This window comes from Armigeres subalbatus, unplaced genomic scaffold (assembly GCF_024139115.2).
Source record: "Armigeres subalbatus isolate Guangzhou_Male unplaced genomic scaffold, GZ_Asu_2 Contig223, whole genome shotgun sequence".
NCBI lineage: Eukaryota > Metazoa > Arthropoda > Insecta > Diptera > Culicidae > Armigeres > Armigeres subalbatus.
The window spans coordinates 289,722-312,318 of NW_026942958.1; the positions used below are offsets into that span (position 1 = coordinate 289,722).

Below are 22,597 nucleotides of genomic sequence, written 5' to 3' on the forward strand. Positions count from 1 at the left end.
CTGTCGTTTCCTGAAAGCGTATACACGCGGAACGAACGAACCCAGCCAGGATAGGTGCCAACAGGCAGACCGAGTTCGCCTTCGCTAGCGTAAAAGTCGGTTGAAAACCGCAAAACAGAAGGAGATCTATTTGCTCCCCGGCAGAACCAACACCAGCAGGCGGCGCTGTGGGTTGAGTTTTGCGCGATCATCCAAGTTGGTTTTGGCTCGAACCGAAGGAGTTGACAGCGAATAAGTTAAAAATGTCACTCATTATGGCAATTGATGTCGCCTGTGATGGGATGTTTCATCGTTGAGGAAACTTTTGGGTCATTTCGCATTTTCATTCATAAAACAACGGTCTTCGAATTCGGGAAAGAGTTCAGTCGAACGGATGTTCGTTGAGTGGATGTTTTGTATTTCACTATAGAGACACGCGTGACTTGGTTTTACAAAGCATGCGTCGACGAGAGGATTACATTATAGAGACAATCTATTTTCATTTGGACAATGAAAGATATTTTGATGATAAACTTCACTTTTCTTAGAATATGAAAAAGGCAAAGAACAGGACAATGCGACAGATTTTAGATAGATAGACCACATGTAGGTACTCTAGTTCTAATTGGTCGGGGCTCAGCGAACCACACCAAGTGCCGTTTGCCCACTTTCGATACTTTGTCCGTATAATGAAACTAGATATTCATACTACTTCATGCATACATTTGCTGTACCTAGGGACTCCTTGCTACGGGGCTGAGGCGATAACCGATACATATGTAATGAATAAACTACTACACGAAAATTGTCAAAATAAATGATTTTTTCAATGACGCTTAGCGCGAATATGTCTATTACACGACTTTATTTTGCTTTGGTAGAGATTTTATTTTAGAGTGGGTTAATGTAAATTAAAGAGTCTGTCAACTTAAGGATTCAAAATTGATGGCATGACTCCATAGATATAATAATCAAGATGTTGGGGTTAGAGCAAATTAGTACTCATGTTATGGTTCCATCTCAGGTTCCATGCTGGTTCCATGTATAAGATTTCGGACCCAGTGAACAAAGCTCAGCATAAATTGAATTGTTCTAATTTTCTGCGTTGTCTAGGTTATCATCCTGGCTGTTTACTGCTTTCTTATGGTTTGCGGACGGTCAAGGACTGAGAATCAGAATAGGGCACGCACGGAAACGTTTCTTTCTCTTTCGTTCCTATAAATTGACGTTTACTGGCCTTGTTGTTTTCTAATTTCTTTGCATTTTCTAATTTACTACTATATTTTTGTTGTTTCAGATCAAGCGTGCAACTCTGCTTTTGATCCGGACGCCTAGCCTGCCAAAGTTGACATTTTCAGCTAAGGCGACGAATTTTTCACCTGATGCAATAGCCATTTTGAACAACGACAAAGATACCTCGCAAGTGTTTAAGAAAACGTCTGTCATCTGATTTTCTTGTGTCGATGAATCTCAAGAAATTTGCGAACCTCGTGCTCGATACATTGCGGATGTACAATATAGGACATCGTTTGATGGCTTCAACTTCGTGTTTCTTTAGCAGCAAAATCTACGATGCAGGTCCCTTTTACTCAGAGTAATGAAAAAAAGATATTTTGATCGAAATTTCCAACATTACTGTTTTACAGGCCGTTGGCCTTAATTTAGCTCCTACCTCTCCAGCCCCGAGAAGATCATCCTCACCGCCACGATCAGCTGAACAATCGTGCTTTTCCGTACCACCACAAAACCTACATGCACTGAATGCGACAAAACACATACCTCCACCCAGAATCCGCTTTTCCTATCTTTCATCCGTCCAAAATATCAGGGCTTCGCTGCTTTTATTCCGACCTACGATCACATTATAGCTTATTCTTGAGCTACAAAAAAAAACAATCATCTGGCACGACGATTTTAATCATATGCAGCGGACTATTTGCAGATGGTAGAATTCTGGCAGATCCGACGCTTTCATTACTGGGTACCGAAGACCGTTCAGCTATTAAACAGGAACAACAAAAATCACCAGTTTCATATTGATTGTTGATGACTCTGCTGAAAGCTTTGAATGATCTGAAATCTGTAGAGGTGAGATGGGCTGCAAAACTATGAGAAGACAAGGCAAGACATTGGGCTTAAAGGCTAGTATAACAATCGTTTGGCATAATTATGAACAATGTAAAAATGATGGTAATTTGTCATATATATGTTTGTCTCTTCGAATTTATAAGCATTTGAGTTATTACTGAAAGTACATGAGAAAAGATCTTCGTTTTGATCCTATTTCTATAACCAAATAATTGCGAAATAAGGCATTGTAGACGGGATTTTCAAAGACAAAGGTTGAAATTCAATTACTCCTGCTCGTCGTTCAAATATTTCGTGCTGTTTAGACCAATTCACCTAAAATTGCAACATTTCAGATATGATACGCCAATTGAACCCAAATTACTGATTGATCTAAAACATCCTTGGGGCTGCTCATCACAAACAATTTTGACTTTGTGTAATGATGGAGCATCACAAAGCAGTGGTGAATATGATTTTCTCCTTTAAAGAATGTACCGTGTAGACTTATATTTCGGACAAACTCTCAATTTCGGACACCTAAATTTATATGGGAAATTTTCTGAAATATTTCATCGAAATGTTTCATCAGTCTGGAACAAAACTACTTATGGAAACTGCTATTACTGTAGTTCCATCGTAGTAAACTCATAAATTCAATACGATTGAGTATTTAAATGTCAGTCCGTAATATCTAGTTACAATTATTTGCAAATATTCTCCCGGTAAAGTGTAATTAGTGTCCGAAGTTGGAATCATACTCGAACTATGATTCCAATGGCAGCTGCTGTCCGAAATTTAAATCAACAGAAGCTGGATATTTTTGCGAAATTTGACAATTTGGTTCGGAAAATTTGAACCCGTTGCCAAAAGGTAAGGGCTATACATATAGAAGGAAATGATTTAAACAGTATTAATCAAAATCTGAATACAGATTAGTTTTGTAACAGAAAGTGCTTAAGTGTCCAAGTTTAAGTTTGCATATTTGGGGAATATAAATGATGGATATGATCTCTTCTTTAAAGTTTGCCGGAATAAGGTTATGATGAACGTGTGGGGAATAAAGTGAGCCTGAAAAGCATTTGCAGTTTTTGGTTACATTGATAACATAAATAGAATTTAAATTAAATAAATGATAACAAATTTTAAATTTTCAGTAGGCATTTGAAATGCCAGCATGCTAAGAAGCTAATGAGAAGAAATTTCAAATTGAATCTAAGTAGGCTGACAGGAATTTTGATTGTTAGAAGGGACAAAGAAAATAAATGAAGATCATTCAGTGTTCGTTTCTTGAGGCGTGAACACGCCATTTGTTTAAGTGTCCAACACTTATTTTAACAACAAAAGGTTGGAGAACGGATTTGCTATTACGACAATGACGTGGTCGTTGCTCCAGAATGGTAAGATAAGTTGATGAAAGAAAAGAAAGAAATCAGGCAAAAATAATGGTAAGCCTAGGACGCAGGACAATATGGCAAAAAAATAATGATAAGCCATGAGGTCTGAAGGCAAAAAAAATAAGGTAAGCCTAAGCTGGAAAATAAAATGGCAAAAATAATGGTAAGCCATATATTTGAGAAAATTGTTTAGCCTCAAACCGGCAACAAAATGGCAAAAAATATGTAGTGCCTGGCAAAAAAAATGGTAAGCAGAGAAAAGAAACGATATGGCAAAAATAATGGTGATGTAAACAGGTTCATAGATGAATCGCAAAAGAAGAGTATGCCATTTAATTGGTGGCAAAGGAATAAAGACAAGGATCAGGAAAAACAAGCAAAATCAGGCGATTTGCAGAGGTGTTCACCATAATTTGAAATTCAGTCTATGGCAGTTAGGTGAATATTTGGAATCTGTGGGGTTTGGAAGCTATCTTCTACAAAATTGCTCCAGGAGACAAAATCAAAATAGAAATATTAGTTTGGTTTAGGCTTGCACTTGTGCCGATGGTGCTAGTGAATGCATTGAGTTAGAAGACAAGGAAGAATTGTCCAAATGAAAATGGTAGGTAATGAGAAGTGAAATGGCAAAAATAATGGTAAGACATGAAGCATTTTTATGGAAAAGCTTTTATTGAAAAAACAAAATGAAACATCGATGATTTAATATTGAAGTTTATCCGCCATCTGAATTTGAAAGGAGAATCTAACTGGATTTGATTGTTGGATTGATTTGATTGATTTGATTGATTTGTATTCGATTTGGATTGGGCTTGATTGATTTGGATTGAATTTGATTGGATTGGATTGATTAGGATTGATTTGATTGATTTGGTTGATGATTGGATTTGATTGGATTTGATGATTTGGATTGATTTGGATTGATTTGGATTGGATTTGATTGATTGATTGGATTGACGGATTTGGATTGATTGATTGATTGGATTGATTGATTTGGATTGATTTATGGATTTGGATTGATTTGATTGATGATTAGATTTGATTGATTTGGATTGATTGATTGATTTGATTGCATTGATTTGATTTGGATTGTTTGATTGTTGATTTAGATTTGGATGATTGATGGATTTGATGATTTGATTGACTTGGTTGTTGATTTGATTGGATTGAGTGTTGGATTTGGTTGATGTTGTTTGGATTGGTGATTGGTTGGATTGATTGGATTGATTGATTGTGATTGGATTGGTTGATTTGATGTTGATTTGTTGATTTGCGGTTGATTGATTTTACTGTTTGGATTGTTTGATTGTTTGGATTGATTTGGTTGATTTGGATTGATTTGTCGATTTGTTGATTGGTTGATGGATTGATTTGATTGTTTATTGATTTGGATTGATTTGATTGATTTGATTGATTTGATTGATTTGGATTGGCTTGATTTGTTTGGTTGATTTGGATTGATGTTGATCGATTTAGATTTGGATTGATTTGATTGGATTTGGATTGGATGGATTGGATTTGATTGATCATTTCGATTTTGGTTTGGATTTGGATTGATTTGGATTGGATTGATTGGATTTGGATTGATTTGATTGATTGGATTGATTTGGATTGGATTTTATGATTTGTATGATTTGGATTGATTGATTGGTTTTGATTGATTTGACTGGATTTGGATGGTTTGGATTGGATTAGGATTGGATTTGATTGATTTCGATTGGATTTGATTGGATTGATTGATTTGATTGATTTGGATTGATTTGATTGATTTGATTGATTTGGATTGGATTTGGTTGATTTGATTGATTTGGATTGTTTGATTGATTTGTTGATTTGGTTGATTTGATTGGATTTGATTGATTTGATTGATTTGATTGGATTTGGATGGATTTGGTTGATGATTTTGGATTGGATTTTGATTGATTTGGATTGGATTGGATTGATTGTTGTTTGATTGGATTTGGATTGATTCGATTGGATTGATTTGGATTGATTGATTGATTTGATTGATTTGGATTGATTTGATTGATTGGATTGGATTTGGATTTGGATTGGATTTGATTGATTTGGTTGATTTGGATTGATTGGATTGATCGATTGTATGAGGATTGATTGGATTTGTATTGATGTTGATCTGTTGATTTTGATTTGATTTGATGATTGATTTGATTTGATTTGGATTTGGATGGATTTGATGATTTGACTGATTTGATTGACTGATTGATCTGGACTGGATTTGGATCGATGACTTGGACTGATTTGACTGGATGGATTGATCGACTGGATTTGGATTGACTTGAGGATTTGATTGATGACTGGATGACTGATCTGATGACCTGACTGGATCAATTGACATTGATCTTGACTGACCGATCGATCGGATGATCTGGATGATCTGGACTGGATTTGGATCGACTCTGGATTGATCTTGGATGACTTTGATGATGACTGATCTTGACTGGATCGATCGATCGACTTGATCGGACTGACTTGGACTGACTTTGACTGACTCGACTGGATTTGATTGACTTGATCGGATCTGGACTGGATCTGGACTCGATCGATCGATGACTGGATCGACTCGATTTGACTGATCACGATCGGATCGATCTTGGCTCTGATCGACTGGATCGACTGGATCGATCACCTGACTGGATTTGACTGACTTGGATCGGATCTGGATCGATTGACTGACTGGATTGACCTGAACGGATTCTGATTGACTGATCCGTTGACTGATCTGACTGATCACTGATGATCTTGATCGATGACCGACGACTGACTGACTTCGATCTGGACTGACTTGACTTGATCGGACTTTGATCGGATTGATTGACTGATTTGATCGGACTAATTTGATTTGACCGATTTGATGACTTGACGATCGGATCGATTTGGACTGGTTTTGACTGTCGACTGGATCTTACTGATCGACTGATCTTGATCGATTGGATCTGATGTCGATTTGGATTGATTTGATTGGATTTGATTGCTTTGGATTTGATTTTGGATTTGATTGATTTGATTGACTTGATTGATTTGAATTGGATTTGGATTGATTTTACTGATTTGATTCGATTTGGATTGATTTGGATTGATCTTGGATTGATTTGGATTCGATCTTGGATTTGATTAGGATTTGATTGAGATGGATTAGGATTTGGATTAGGATTGTATTTAGATTTGATTTGATTGATTGATTTGATTGATTTGGATTGATTTGGATTGATTTGTTACTCTGATTTTTGATTGATTTGATTGATTGATTTGATTGGTTTTGGATTGATTTGATTGATTTGATTGGATTTGAATTCACTTGATTGATTTTGATTGGATTTGATTCGATTTGACTGGATTTGATTGATTGATTGGATTTTTGATTTGGATTGATTTGGATTTGATTTGTTAAGGTAATGCTTTAGTAAACAATAGTTTTAAACAGATTAGTGATTAGTTATAGACAGCGTCATGTTTATAGCCACAAGCAATAAACCATAGCTGTTCTTGATATTTAAACACATGCGCAGATGTGAAAAAATACATTAAATTTATATTTCGATAACAGCTCCAAATAATTTGTACCAGAATAAACAATGAAAGAGTAGACGGTGAATATTGTGGGGAATAAAGTGAGCCTGAAAAAGTATTTGTTTTTGTTACATTGATAAATAAAATAGAATTTAAATAAAATAAAATGATAACAAATTTTAAATTCTTTCGTAGTAGGTATTGAAATGCCAGCATGCTAAGCTTAATGAGAAGAAATTTCAAATTGAATCTAAGTAGGCTGACAGGAATTCTTGATTGTTAGAAGGACAAAGAAAATAAATGAAGATCATTCAGTCTGTTTCTTGAGGCGTAAACACGCCATTTGTTTGCAAGTCCAAACTTATTTAAACAACAAAAAGCAAGTTGGAGAACGATTTGCTTGGCTACGACAGAACGTACTAAGGAATAAGAAAGAACAAAGAAGAAAGATATGGGAAGGAAGAATGAAGCAAACAGATAGAAGAAGGAATTAGTAAGAAGAAAAAGGAAGAAGAAAGAAGCAGAAAAGAAAAAATAAGATAAAACCCAAATTTATTCACCAGTGGTGATTATCCTTTCTCGATTCAACGTGTTGAATTCGAATTAGTATGGTAAATGCAACGTAAATTGCCTACATTTAGGCGGTCATAGTTTGATGCGATTATATCACGCTGCTTAAAAATAACTCAACTATGAGAGTAATGGATTGCGTCACGGCTAAATTGATTAATGATTTAAATGTCATGTCACAGCGTATTTGATAAAAGAAAAATAGAAATATTATTCAAACCGCATGAGATATTAGCAACAAAAACAATAGTGTCCAACTAGGAAAGTTTCTCCGTCGAATGAAACTAGTTGCACTCGAATCATCGGCAAGTCCTTCATATGAAACGTGTTTAACAAAAAATTCTGCTCACACACACACACACACACACACAGTCAGACATGTGCTCAGTTTTTCGAGCTGAGCTGATTGGTATATAACACTAGGGTCTCGAGCCTTCTATCAAAATTTGGCTTTGGAGGAAATTATAGCCTTCTGGTACAACTTTGTTGTACGAGAAAGGCAAAAGATAGAATAAATAAGAAAGAAGCAATAAGGAATAAAGAACAAGGAGAAGAAAGAAGAAAACAGAAAAAAGCAGAAATAAGCAAAATGAGAAGGAAGAACTGACGTATTCTCACTTCTTACTTATATGGTCTTAAACCGTTTAGCTTCCGAGTAAAAAATTGCATATAGGGTTTCCGTGATTCATGTAGGACTTAAGAGTTGAGGATGGATATAGCAGGCGTTTTGACAGTTTTGCCATGGGTAAACTGTCAAAACGCACAAACGTATCCATTCTGCTTGTTCTTTAATCTGCTATATTTGAGTTGCTGTGAAAACTCTGCTAATAGTGCACCATTCGACATAATGGTCTGATACCGATGGATACGAATGTGATACCTTTTGGTTAAAAATTCATTTCAGGCGTTCAATTAATAGTATTTTATTATGCGATTCGCGTAATAATGTCTTCTAGACATTTATCAGTAAGTTGATGCCTTCTTTAAAGGTATGTATTCAGCTTAATGATCCATCTCTAGAGATGGTCGGTTTCTACATTTTGCAAACCCGAACCTGACCCGAACCTGATTCATAAATTCTTTCAAACTCGGACTCGACCTGAACCCGAATTAATTCAATCATTTAAACCTGAGCTGGACCTGAAATATTTTGTCGCCGGAAACTCAAATCAGATATTTTATTTTTCTATTTACAACCAAAAGGATGTAGGCCCAAATAACGAAAATCCTCAAATTTACCAGAAATGGATAAAAATATTCGATAATGAAATTCTAAACCGTACCCGACCGAACTCGACATTGTACAAATTTACCAAACCCAAACCCGACCATCTCTATCCATCCTCCTATTTTGAAAAAAAAAATCCATTTTCAACATAGAAGATGAGGTGTCTATTATTGGCAGGAGGGTTTTGTCGACCAATTTTATGAAATTTGGCACAATGTTCTTTGATATGCAAAGAATGTTTAGCTCAAATTTGAGCATAGAATCATACAAAAAAGCCCTGCCAATAATAGAACAAAACCTGCCAAAGCCCTATTCCCTACATGGTTCGTGTCTTCAAAAAGTTGAAGCAAAATGAAAACTTTTCGAAGGCGCCAATTCTGTAATTTCATTTTTGAGATATGTTACGTTTTATGACGACAAACCCTTAAAATGTTTTTTTATTTAATCTTTTACTACCATTTCAACATTTTTGCATGTTCCATGAAGTACTCGCATCATATTAAAATACGCCATTAGGGACTGTTGCAACTTAAAAAAGTGGGTAATGTTTTAATCATAACCGCGAGTAGACGTAGGATTCTTATAAGCGTAACGTATTTACATTTAACTTCTAAATTTTGGATCTATGGAGTTTGATTATAGGTATTGATATTGGAAAGCCAATCTTGGGTAGTTCGAAATGATGTCACAGGTTTTAGGGGAGGTACTAGGTATAAAAAGCGTGACAGGGGGAGGGGTCTGAGAATCCCAAAAGTAGTGGACGCATTTTTGAATCGCCTTTCCATGCTGTGTAGAATTATTATGATTTGTTTTTCAAACTTTTTGGAAATAAAACAATAATCAAATACATAAGGTACACTGGGAAGTGGAAAAAGGGGCAAGGTAAAATCGACTGAAAAATTCTGTAAAGATTTTACAGTTTACCACACCATAACATTGTGCAAAACTATGGTTTAATGTTCACACTAATATCGTTAAAATCTTGTTATAATTACACTAACACAGTTTACGCTGAGCTGTCATTTAGGTTTCCGAGAAGTTAATTTTTGTTCATAAATCAATTTATGATAAATTGTTCCTTTTTCCAGTGATTTTTCACACAGGATCATTATAATACAATTAACTAATCACATTCAATTTGTGTGGTTTGTACCATGAAACCAAATAATTTAAAGATTTTACACTTACCCCTGGTATCAAACACTGCGGTGGAAAATGTTCTGATCACCAAATTTTTCCTTCCTCCAAGGTTTATTTTGATAGCTATCATTGTGATTTGAGTGGTGATTGGACCAATATTTATAAGAAAAACGCCTATAATCCACCTATCGGTATTGTTTTCACATGTTTTCTATATAAAAAAAAAAACGAGAAGATAAAATAGTATATTCATTTATATTCATTACAGTTTCGCCTGAATGTAATTTGTTGGAAAAAGAGTAGGAACAAGTGTATGAGAAGGTGATAATTTAGAAAGTGTATGTGCACAAATACATACAAACACGCACAACAGACAATATCAATTGTAAACTGAGCCTGATAAGTTTATAACAATGTAAGTCTCCTATTCTCCTAAAAATCATCTTGGGTAAACAAGATTTTACGTACTTAGTGTTCAGGAAGGCACAACCAGCCTCCCCTATCTATTTAAAAAATTCCTTGGGACCTATTCTTTAATCCAATGAAATTATTCAACAAAAGATACTCAGAGCAATTTGTCTTGATTTTAATTACATATCACTAATCATCACAATTGGAGGTCAAGATAATTTTGCTTTTCACTTACCCCATTCCGCTAGGGTAAGTGGAAAAATAACTCAAATTTCGAATATATTTTATAAATTTCAAAACGGCTAAATGGTATGAATTATCGCCAGTTAGTGCAAATGGACTGTTTTTGGGAGCCCATAATGATTGAATATATTAGATCATTAAATTGGTTCTACAAAAGTTGAACATGAACCATCGATTGAATTATCTAATATAATTCATCTCTTCAGACTAGGTGTTCCGTGTTTTCTTAACATATCATCCTTATTTGCTAGTTACAGTTTCTAGTTATTATTAATACATTTTAATTGCCTCTGGCAGTTAGAATTTTTCCTCTGGTTTCATTGAACTGCATGTAGGAATTACAACGTTTTCAACTAAACTTCTAACCTATTTTTATACTAAGGTACAAGGAGTTAAATCGTTGATGAAGAGCAATGATTTTTGCCTAAAATTGAAATTATTTGTTGGACATTTGTTGCAATGTCTCAATATTAGAAATTCTAAAAGTTCATTCATTTATACCACGGAGGTAACTTCAAATCATTTCAAATTTTATTTGAACCTCTGGAGTGCCTTCTTCTGGTATTAGCTACATAGTCCATATTGCACAGGTCATACAACATGGCTTTTTAAAATTTGTTTGTAAATCAAAAGTTTGTCTGACAAAGTTTTGATTTTCATGGATATAATAATTTAATATATTTTACATTTGGCTTGAAGGCCTTCAATGTGATTTTTAGAAGTTAATTTTATCTAGCAGAAGTCCTAAATATTTGGCTTGCTAGACAATTAATTGGAACCCATTCAGTAGACAATATGTTCATAGAAGGTTTCAAAAGAAGCTCTCCTATTAGGGAAAATTATGTTGAGTTTTGGAATCATTCGGAATCTTTTCCATTTTGCAAGTAAGTGGAGAAAAATATCCAAACTTTTTTGCAATCTACTACAATGACAAGAAGGTCGCCCTTTGGCTGAGAGACCCAGTATCTGCAAACAAAGATTTTGACACCCTGGTGGTAACACGTAAGTCAGAAGTAAAATTAATACAATATGGTCCCAGTATGCTGCCTTGGGGAGACAGCAGTTTCACTGGTAATCTATCAGATTTAGAATTCTGATAGTTTACCTGCAGTGAGATCTGATAAATAATTTTGGACTTAATGATGTACAGAGGAAAATTAGTACATCAATTCTTACAATCAAACCTTCATGCCAAACATCGCACAATGCTTTTTCTATATCAAGAAGAGCAATCCAGTCGAATATCCTTCAGATTTGTTGAGCCGAATTAAATTCGTTACTCTACAACTGATGGGTGGTTGAATGCACATGGCGAAACCAATTGCTCAACAGCAAATATAGAATTGTCATTAATATGAACCATCATTCTATTTAAAATAATCTTTTTAACAGTTTGCTTATTGAAGAAAGCAACTGATTGGGCGATAACAAAGAAGCCCAGCGATTTTGTCCGGTTTCAAATAGGAACAACTTTGGCGTTTTTCCATTTATCTATCGATTTTTCCTTTTACACTTCCCCAGTGTACCTTAATTAGAATTTGATTGAGCCATCAAATTTAGCAAATGGTGACATTTATAGATTTCTTATTGATGATAGTATTTGAAGTTTAAATTACTATTTATAAATTTTCAGACTTTGGCAAATGTGCTATTTTAGGGAACTGTTCCGTTTTCCAAACAAAGAAATACAGCACCAATTTGCTGTTTTTGCTAACAATACGTGCCTACTGCTGAAAAAAATCACAACAATAAGAAACTAGTCAAGGAGCAATATCCTAATAAAATAGAGGAGGCTCAATACGTCAATGAAAATTATTTAATGTTTTGATTCCAAACCTGAGTCTACGTCAAGTTTAATAATATAATTTTTCAGAAAATGAAAACAAAGAAAAAATAAAGTTTATTTAAATGTTCTTCGGAAATTATTTTTGCGACTTTTCAGTTGATTTTTTTTGCGGGTAACCAGAACTGCTCCTAGTATAACCATGTTCTAATGTACGTGTCGTTTAGTACCAACACAACTTAACATATATGGTCATCATATGACATGACTCGTACCCATACCGGGATCATGTGGATTAGAAACCAATCGCTTTTCGTGGATGAGCAGACCAAATCTCTAGTTTTATTCTCTTTTCATCTACCACCGCTGCCCTCGCTGCCTCAGCCATCATCGGCCTCAGCTGTGAACCTGAGCGTGGATAAGGATCGATCCATCGAAACCAGACACTACTGCATCCGACCATCATGCCACAGAATGACAAAAAATGCACCACCTCTTTCATGCATACACAGATAGAAAAGTGTTGAAATTTATACACGAAAGACGTACATAAAGGGAATGCCAAAAAGATAGATTTAAACAATATTATTCGTGAATGGCGCATTTTGTATTGCATTATGACACTTTTATACGAATAAGTGTCATAATGCTAGTAAATTGCATACATTTAGGGGAACTTGTTGGAAAGATTCATTTACGCCCAACAGTGTAATTTTCCACGTCTTTATTATTTACGCGTCGATTACTTTTCATTATTTCTTTCTGTGTATTCTGCAGACCCACCGGCAGTTCTACCGTTGGCGACTGCATGTTGTGTAGGTTAACACAGCAAACGAACGAACGAACGATACGAAAATGCGCGAGAGCAAAAATCACGTCAGTCAGCGCTGCTGTCACCAATGTAATGACTCGCACACGGCAGGCACTCGCTTTTATACAGAGAATCGAAGGCCCGTAACATACCGCATTCTGATGTCCGTTAAGAATGTGCGGATTGATACATATGAAATTTTTGCTACTTTGATAAGAGTTGAAATTTTCAATAGTTTATCGTTAATAATCTTAAGTTTCAATGAAAGGCAAATTTGAATGTGTCCAAGTCGATTGATATATAAATCTAAAACCATCAAAGATAAAGGTGCTATAACGTTCAAAATCTTCCTTCCAGCGTAACGCTCGATTTCCAAAAATCTAAATGACACCCAGTAAAGTGAAGAAAGACGTCCTACGTCAAAACTTGTAAAATGGTTGACAAGGCAAATTGCAGCAAAATTCACAATCTTCAAAGTATTCAAGAATTGGCTATGATTTCATGCCTGAACTGTCGAGCTTACAAAGATGTAAGGTATGTTTAATCAAAACCATTTCTACTATTCAAAGCAGAAATCAAACTTCAGCATTTTGCCATGTAACTCCAAGTAGGCTTGACATCATGACAGGATGTTTGTTTATAGCTCCATGCAATATGTCACACATTTTGTATTGGCAAAATTCAAAATTTAGCTTACGATTTATATAACTGCACACATAATCATTCTACACTAGGGTGTCCCAAAAACACTATGTTTGAAAAGTCATGGTAAGCATTGGAAGTTATATGAAAGAAAATCACATCTGAGCGGAGCGTTGTCTGCAATCAAAATTAGTATTAGTGGTTCGAAGTGGATACAGAGCGATTTTTGAAAAAAGCCGTTTTTGCCCTTTGCTATATTCGCCACATTTTAATCACTTTTTAATCGTTTAATATTTTTGACTTTTCTGTGGACCATAAGCCATGGTCATTCAGTTGACGGTATGCAATTATATAGCCTCTAGAACCAATTCAATATCATGAAAAGTGCATTTTTTCGGCATTTTTCGTAGAAATTTACCTCGTGTCCGTAAAATAATGTATTCTCATTGTCAAACACTATTCAAAAAGTATTTTTATATGAAAGCTTATTATAACGGGCTGAGATATTAAAGATTTAGTAAACCAAAAATATTAAACGATTAATAAAGGGTTCAATGTAGGAATATAGCCAATATATGACAATAAGTGCAAAAATTAGCTGAAAATCGTTCGTCGGAACCCTAAACTATTTTTTAGAATTTTGGGTTGTCCTCAGAAACGCTCCAGATGTGATTTTTTCATATAAGGTTTGAGGAAAGGAAATTTGAAAAGTAGGATTATGATGCACATTGCGAAAAATTCACGAGGCAATTGTCAAAAAAAATCCTAAAATAAATAAATTATCCGGCATATTTCTCAACTACTTGTGGAAACTATCGTGAATTCTTGTTCATTCCAGAATTTCCGTAGAAATTTCTTTCCTCATCCCATTGAAATCGAGAAAATTCCCATTGAAATCAAATTTGAACTGAAAAGGCTGTTTGGGCCGAAAGTCATTCGACCGAAAGCCATTTAGCCGTAGAACACAAGGCTGAAAGTTGTTTGACTGAACATTTTCTAAACATTAGTGTATCCAATCTGACAAAAGCATTGGGCCGAAGTGACAAAAGGTCGAAATGTCGTTCGTTGAACTGATCGTTTTGTCTGAAAATTAAAGATCCGTTAGTTACGTAACGCCAAAATTTGCATTTCCTTCGTTGAAATACAGGAATTGACGCAGAACAATGGATGCTGTTGTAGTGTAAAACAAAAATGCCCTAAATTCTGATCCCTGGTAATAATTTAAGTCAGTAAAAATATTTTGTATTTGAGACTTTGTAAGAGTTGTACTGAGCTGTTAACAGCAGTTGGCTGAAAAGGCAACATTTCTGCATAATACGACGAAATGGTCGTTTGGCTGAAAGGGCTATTTGGCTTATAGGGTTAAATGTTGGACCATATTCCTAGTTCAGCAAATAACATTTTCGGTCGTAGACCTGTCTGGCAAATGCCATTTTTCTGACCATTTCAGACAAACGACTTGTTAGGACGTAGTGTGCTGTGCTTGTATTGGCCGTCTATGGATCATCGATGCACCCTCGTTGCGAATGAGCTCGGTTGGTAATGCAACAATGTGCATTCCTTCGAACAAGGACGAACGATTGACTACAGCTATCACGACACGAAGTCAACGCGTTAGTATTAAGTTGATACGTCGCCGATAGGATCAGATTACCTTGAGGAGAATACAGGAGAAAACACACCGAAACACCTTAAAGGAATAAGGCCTGAAGTCCACCTCAACTACCGGGAATCACCACCAACCCACCTAAATACAGTCTACGTCGGAAGGAAGTTAGGACCGCCCTAAACACCTGTGTTTGTTTTTCTCTGTGTCATATTTTTCCGCCTCCAGCATTTTTTGTTATAAAAATAAAAAGGACACGGAAGGTACAATCAGTGAACTTAATCCGCTACTGACGAAGAGATCAAGAATTCCCTGTGAAGCTTAACAGAGAAGCTTTTGGTTAGTTATTAATATGCTACTCTTTTCCTCTTTATTCCTTTATTTTAAATTCCAATATCTCCAACCATGTTTCAAAACCGTTTGACTTTCTTAAAATTCTTTTCCTCTCTTCATTTTATATTTTTTCTTCAATTTGTGTTCTCTAACTCATCAGCCAGCATCGATTAGAGAGCATCATACAACAATCACCATCACAACGGCAATTAGAGTTAACTCTCTGAAATCAGTATGGCGAAAGGCAGCTAGGGTCTTATCGAAATTGCTCGCGTTATCGAAAACATATTTGTAGTAGCAGCAAACATCTTCCGTACAACTGCGTACCAAAGTTTTTCGTGAAAGCTCCAATTTTGATAGCGCCGGCGTGGTATCTTGCCATACAGATGTCTGGCGGTACCGCTATGCTTTACTCGCAGATACGCCTGGATGTTGGCAGCGGGAAGCGAATCCTGTCACGTTGATAATTAGTTGATCTAATCTAAGGCAGCCTTACAGAAAATCTGTAATGAAGTCCAATTATTCTCAATTAACAGTTAGAAATGAATTTTGCATTGCCCTCAAACAAGCAAAAAAAAGTATCAGCATTGAATCATTTGGTATTTGATACTTATATATTGAAATCTGTTAGGGTCAAAGATTGTAAGCAATAATTACTGATGGAGTAATGGGCACAACCGTCTTTTTTTTTTCAGCATGCTGCGACGCAGCAAAACTAAATCAACAAAAATGACAGGTGTTGCTCGAGATGAGTGTGTGCCCTGAAACGCGAGCACTTTTAAACTTGGATTCTCCAGGAGGATCAAGGGAATGAATTATATGGACTAGAACAGTCCATTCATTTTGCCTGAAAACGAAAAAAATAACATCCCTAAAACATAAAACCTTTTGTCAAGAAGATTTATGGTCAAATGCAATTTGAAGAAAAGAAATACTAAAGGAGCATGAAAAATTAACGCCACATTCAATTAAGCGTGCTTCGATTTCTTACATGAAATTAATTAAAATTTTATTGAAAAAATAAAAAGTTGATTAGGATGAAAATTACTGATTCAAATCTGCTTGTTAATTTCACATTGCAAATAGATGCTGAGAGACCAACTCAAGGCTTTATCTTTATTTTCTATAAATTAAATGCAGAAAATTGTTTGTTTATAATATTATGTCTGACTAAAGGCAAACAATATTTTTGGTTGAATTCCATTAGCTCTTCAAACTGTTACTATGTACAGCGCTTTGCTTGACATGTATTGTTATGGATGTTCGCCATGTTGAAAAGCACTCTCATAAACACGATTGACTCAAATCATGATTCACTTAATAATCAATTCACTGAACAAAGCTTGAAACATTCAAACTTGGTTACCTCCATGACAATTTTTAGAAATTGCCCCATTGAGAGCTCACTACTTCCAGCATATAGCATTTCAAATAGCCAGTAGTATTCCAAATTAAGATAATAATTTATACCTGCATAACGTGTGATTCTAAACTTTGTAGCGCATACAAAGAATAAAATTTCAATTCTTCACATAAGAAACTGAGATTAATCCACTTACAGTGAGATGTTGACCCGTCATCACAGCATGAAAATATATGCCTCAAATCCTGATTCCTGGCTGATCTGCCATGGGCTAAAACAATCAAAAATTAATTGCCTGTCAATAGGATGATTGCAGGAGGTGACAATAAAACGAACGAAACGCATCAGGAAGGCACCCATCTTCCAGTCAAGTGTTTCAATTTGATTAACCGAAAGTATTTAGCAGGGTTAGTAACCTTAGTACCGCTGGTAGTATACTGTAATTTTCAGAGACCCTGATCCTGACACCCACCAGAACTAAGTAAATCGGTTCTGATCTGAGCAAAACTCAATAGCGTTCAATGGCTGTGCTGCCTAATGGAGTCCTAATTTGTAAAATTAGTTTTGTTCTACCTGTTAGTGCTTAGAAATTAGTGAGATTTAAATGACAATAAATATGAGAATTTACACATAGGTACAGATCTGAATAAGGTCTAGTGAATGTTTCCAATACATATTCATCTAACTTTCACTAAAAGAAAATTTTGAAAACCCTTATTTTATACATTTTGCTTTCCAGATGCGATTTTTTAACGCAGCCTTTAGAGCGAACTGGTGATCTAAAAATAACAATACCAGCGACGCCCGTGTCCGATTGTTAATTGCTTACGAACGGTAGGATAATGTTTACATGATTTTAGCTTACATTCTTGCCATATTCTCTCATAATGATAGCTAGCTCCCCGTCATTCTCCATACGTTTTCGAAACATTTTAGCCGTGCATGGCAGTAGGAGGTAAAGCTATATCCATTTAGAATCCGGAATAATAAAACATCTGTATCTAGGTAATAGATTATACAAATATCATACATCAAAACAAAGGTAATTTATCGTCCTTCATAATAAATTTAAATGCAAATCATTCCTAGTTTCTAGGGACACCACTTTCTTCTTTATTCCTCTATCAAACGCTGCACACCTCCGAGACAACTTCTGACACATTTCTTCGACATTTCATCATCTGAGTCAAAGTCCTGAGCTGTTTATCCATTTTCTTTCTTCCGCTTCATATTGTTCAAAATTCTGATGGTCCGGAACTGTAGGTGGGTTATGTTTTTATTGTTGAACTACGTTATTATCGCGGTACAACTGGATGACTTCCTTGTAGGTAACTCACAAATCCGCCAAACTTCACGGACCCTTCAGGGCTTCATGAAACTTAGTACGCGGTTTTTGAGACATTCTTCCTGAACAGCGATTCCATCGTCTTATCTGTCACGAATACTTTGGTCTTTGGCCTGCAACCGCATATCCTCACAAATCATCAGTTTTTGGCAAATTGTCCAAAGCAACTTAATCTTCGCATGAGCAACTCTGTAGCCGTAACGCAGAATTTTGGCCAAAAGTCATCCTAAATCCATTTCTTGACGTAGGTTCCACCTGTCGATGAGCAGATTATCAACGGGGTGAATTTTTCTCCTCTCGGCTTCCATCTGAATAATTTTTGACCTGCTGCACGAAATCCTGAAATTTATACCACATAAAGTGCTAGGCAGACATACTGCTGTAAATAATGTTTGAAGCGTTCACGTTCTGCCAGCGCAATACAATAAAGGATTCTGATTCTAACCGAGCTTAGTCCGGCAGTCGATTTTATCGGATCGCCATACCTAAGCCAAGACTATGTAAGTAGCGCACAAATTTTGACTCGTAAGCGATTCAAGAATCAATGGGGTGTTTCACTTTCAAAGGCGCCTTCTTGATACGACATGCCGTATCGATGGAGTAAAGAAATGTCTTGACCGTCTGTTAAGATGCATCACGATCTGTCAATTCATTGCTGAAAATGTTTCATAAGATTGATACTCAGGCGTTCGCTGTTGTCCAGCAACCATGACTCTCCACCTGGGCATTAGTTCACCTCAATCGGCTGGCTCATCCCGTTCAGAGCTCTTTCGCACCAACATAATATTTGTATACTTCATCCGAAGAATATCCGTATTCAAAAGGTGTGGATTGTATTCTGACGTAGGCAAGGGACCTACTTTAACACGTTATGCCATCTGGCTGTGTATTACATGACTCCATTTGTTTGGAAATGTAACTACATTTTACATAATTTGAGAAATATAAAACTGTTTTAAACGAATTAACATACCTGATCCATTTCTGATACAGATCAATAGTTTTAGGCAATACTACCCTGAACACTTTCAGTTCTAAAACTGCAAGTAACTAGTAATTGATCTGCATAAGTAGTTGCACAAATAAAATTCATACATTTTTTGACCAATTTTTTTCGTGTTTTTGGCAGAATGCGTATTTTTGGACAAGGATTCAGAAAATATAAAACCTCTATTTTGGCTGAAATGTTAAATGCAGTTTTTCAAACAAATGGTTCATTTGCTGTTGATAAAAGCCTGATTGCTTTTGATTGCATAATGTACAGTCAGTTGTGGTTCGATTATGTCTACATCGATGGTTCTCTGAATGGGTCCCCTCAGCCGTATGGTAAGACACGCGGCTACAAAGCAAGACCATGCTGAGGGTGGCTGGGTTTGATTCTGCGCTGGTCAGGCAATTTTCGGAAATTACGACTTCCCTGGCTAGAAGTATTATCGTGTTAGCCTAAGGTGCGAGTGCAGAAATGATAACTGACTTAGAACCCTCACAGTTTTGAATATTTGTTATATAGAAACGGCAAGAGCGTTTCACTGTCGTTGTGCCTTGAGCAGGGTAGAAATATTTCAGCAGCCGCAGTGAAAACATGGATCTCAGTATATTCTGCTGTCGCCTTCATCGCCGCCGTGGTGAGTGCTACTAAGGCAGCCGAAAATCATTTCCAGCACCGACGATTCACATTCATCACCACAAGTCGCTCTGACATGCCGCTCAGTTCGCGCCTTACCGTATGACTGGAGTGGCCCATTTAAACGCGTGGTGATTTTTTTCAATTTGCTGGGTGAATGTGACATTTTGCTGTGGTAAATTTTCATCTTCGCGGCGCTGTGGGATGTGGAGTTCTGTTGTTTACTTTTCTTCTCCGGGAATGTGGAGGTTGATTTCAAAGCAGGAAGAAAATAAAAATGATATAAAAAAGATCACCTTCATCCAGTGCTGCTGATTATTTACAACCTCAGCCTTGAGTTGAGCTTTCATAGCTAGATTAAACGGCAACTACCACCGGTCGAGGTTCTACATCCTGAAGTCACGTTCCATCTTAGTTGCGTATCTGACATTGATATTCTGTTAAACTACTTCGTAGCGAATGGTGCCTCCCCATCCATTTAAAGTATGGTAAAATGGAGTTTCCAGATATTTAAGATCTATCGGCGAGCTGCTGGTTGATGTGTAAGTCCCCAACCCACCGAATGATAAACATAAATAAAGAAAATGTATTTCCAATGAGTAGAAGCGAGAGCCAAAGAAGAGTGTCCGTTCTATGCCATTGGTCATACATTTTTATCGGATGGCCACTCAGACAATTCGTGAAGGATACTACTATTCCTCAAGAAATATGCATACATAATTGAGAAAAATATCCTAGCATTAAAGACTTTTTTGCGAAATTAATACCCATTTGCAATTCACCAATGGTCTCTTTAATTCAACACCATAAGAATTTATTCAGGTATTGTGCAAAAAAACGTTGTATTTCATCTGTGTTACTTGTGAAAACCCAAATATTTTGCTATACTTTGTCTTCAAACAACTAGACAACTAAACTAGAAATTGGCCTGCTTTTCAACCTTGATACTATGCCCAGGAAGTCGAGAATGTTTCGCCACAGAAACTCCTTAGATCGGACCGAGAATCAACTCGATATCTCCAGCAACAATTCAAGAATCTACTTTAAAATGATGAAAAATCCAACTGTATTCACAATCTGCTGACATTCAGGAATCATCAATTTAATTTATTGTGGATAAATGTCAAAAATAAAAAATTACGTTTCATGAACAGAGTTCTCCTTCTCTATATCACGGCCAAAATTAGCAAAATGCTAATACCTGACGATAAAAACCAAGTATACCCCGCTTAAGGAAACTCACCTGGAAGCCAACTTCGCTGTCTGATCTTGCTCAGCTTATCACTGGGCAGAGTTGGTACGATTTTCCAGAAGCGGAATGCCTCATTTAGGCTCTGTCTGCCAGTGTTCCCCAGTATGCGTCATTATCACCTGTTGGGTTTGCAGTTCCTCGAAGCTGATGGATTCGCGGACGTGCCGCTCAATCTGGATTAGAGGGGACTTTCAAGGGTTTCTGCCCGGAAGGTGGTTCCGCACCACCTGAGACTGTTTGGTGCGTTTCTCATTAGGGTGAGTGACTGGCAGTGAACAGGAGGATGAGGTGGGGATGAACTGCTGGTTGTTATCACAGAGGATGGGGTTGGCGTTTGGTAACACTAATAGTTGGGTAGATGGGTTCATCTGGTTTGTTTGGTGACGAGGTGACTGATATTGAGGAAGCGCTGTTACACTGCAGGTGTGTCATTTTGGTAGTAAATGCTAATGGAGGGGTCCGAATATGACGCAGTGATTGTGCATCATTCGAGGAGATTGGTGATTTCTTCAAGAGTAGAATACCCGGAAGTGCAGCATAGTTACTGAGGGTGATATTCTAAGGAGCAGCCAATCCGTTACCATCGTAATGGACGCTTGTCTGTCGTAACTGAGCGATGATTGATCGAACTCTAATCATAGTCAGCGTCGAGTTTCCGCTTCTTGCAGATCACAGGAAGTGTTTACGGAAGATGTCATGATGTCACCTGCGAGGGATATTCAGAGGATCAACTTCGAACACCGTGAGTCGAGTCAGCAACAGAAGGCGACTGATACAGTAGATGGTGACGAAGGAGATGTAGTCTGTGAGGACATTGAAGAGTAAAGTCCGGTCCATGGTGGACCGTGATGAGGTTGCTGTTGAGTTGCGGATACGATTCAGCTGGCACCACCATCAAGACTTTCTACGATCCAACTTTAATCTATTCTCGGAGCGCTTCATGTCTTCAGCACTCACCTGTCGGAAGCTGCTTGAGGGCTGTCAACTGATTGTTGCTGATATCCAGAATCACTGGGCGAGGTGGGGATACACTCTCGACATTTTTACCACACCCAGAACACTAAAATTCATCAATCGCACTTGAATTCACCATTAATTAGCCCAATCAATCGAAGAATTTTCTTCCGTAGTTAATTATACACAAAACCTTAATTTGATTTCGACTTCAGATGCCCAACACGAAATCGACAAAGACGACACTTTCGAAGTTGATACAATCGCGCGCGCGCTTCTACCTCGCATTGCGTCCAATCATCTAAGTAAGTTCTGCAGAAC

The 22,597-nt window shown here is 36.7% G+C and overlaps 1 pseudogene; it reads right to left on the bottom strand.

The window, feature by feature from the left end:
• Positions 1 to 21,299: 21,299 nt before the first annotated feature.
• On the bottom strand, positions 21,300 to 22,217 carry LOC134203769 (uncharacterized; annotated as a pseudogene).
• Between the last annotated feature and the right edge of the window lie 380 nt (positions 22,218 to 22,597).